We start from the raw sequence: 1,230 nt of genomic DNA on the forward strand, positions 1-1,230 counted from the left end.
TATATATATATATATATATATATATATATGTATGTATGTATGTATACACAAGTACATATACACACATAGATATCAATAAGTATTAGAGGCAATTTTCAACTAAATTACCACATATTTAATTGTAATTTATATTTGAAACCTTTCATTTGGCTAATTTATTTCAATTCGTTGCTACTCAAATCATGTTATTGACTGAACTAAATTTTTATAATTAATTTCAAAATTAATTATGAAATGTACACTTATGTGTAATATCTCAACTACAAACTAAGACGGCGTTGTTCTTAGTATTGTTATATAAAGAGGATGTCGTGTCATGATTTCCCAAAGCATACGCAACTACACCTCCACCTCCACACAAGGACATATACACAAATACGCATGCAAACATACATACACAAGACTTATACGTATGTGTGTGTGTGTGTGTGTGTGTGTGTGTGCATTTATGTAGCAATGTATATATTTTTTCTTTGTTTCTTTTCGAAAAGTGTACTAAACTGGTTTTTATATTGCAAGTTTCGCTGCTGTGCAAATAAAGTAAATGTGTGTAGAGTACATTTTCAATAATACATACATACATACATACATACTGGTGGAATGTACAAGTGAAAACCTCAATAAAATGTAAGCACAACAGACCTGATATAATGATTTGGGATAAAGAAGAGAAATTGCGCACAGTTGTGGAAATTAGCTGCCCAGAGGATGTTAACATGAAACTAAAGATCGGTGAAAAAGAGAACACCTATGCTGAACTACTGAGAAATCTGCAGTACGCCGTCCAGTTCATATTTATACTTGTAATTATTGGGGCCCTGGGGTATGTAACACACTGCCTAAATGCCAATCTTGAGAAATTAGGCTTCTTAAAACCAGGAGGGTGAAAGCTAATTCGAAGACTACAGATCCAATCCATCACTGGAACTGTAAAAATCTGTAAAACTTTCCAGAAGTTTATAATTTAAGTATATATGAGCATGCCTAGATATGCAACTATATGCATGAGAATACATACATAAATTGTTGGCACTCCGTCGCTTACGACGTCGAGGGTTCCAGTTGATCCGATCAACGGAACAACCTTCTCGTGAAATTAACGTGCAAGTGGCTGAGTACTCCACAGACACGTGTACTTTTAACGTAGTTCTCGGGGATACACAGCGTGACACAGTGTGACAAGGCTGACCCTTTGAATTACGGGCACAACAGAAACAGGAAGTAAGAGTG

At 35.0% G+C, this 1,230-nt stretch overlaps 1 protein-coding gene across 8 annotated transcripts in view; it reads left to right on the forward strand.

Moving 5' to 3' along the window:
* The window catches only part of LOC106875208 (dual specificity calcium/calmodulin-dependent 3',5'-cyclic nucleotide phosphodiesterase 1A), a 1,568,460-nt gene that overhangs the window by 394,655 nt on the left and 1,172,575 nt on the right, over window positions 1-1,230 (forward strand). The window lies entirely within an intron of this gene.

Source organism: Octopus bimaculoides, chromosome 1 (genome assembly GCF_001194135.2).
Source record: "Octopus bimaculoides isolate UCB-OBI-ISO-001 chromosome 1, ASM119413v2, whole genome shotgun sequence".
NCBI classification, from domain to species: domain Eukaryota; kingdom Metazoa; phylum Mollusca; class Cephalopoda; order Octopoda; family Octopodidae; genus Octopus; species Octopus bimaculoides.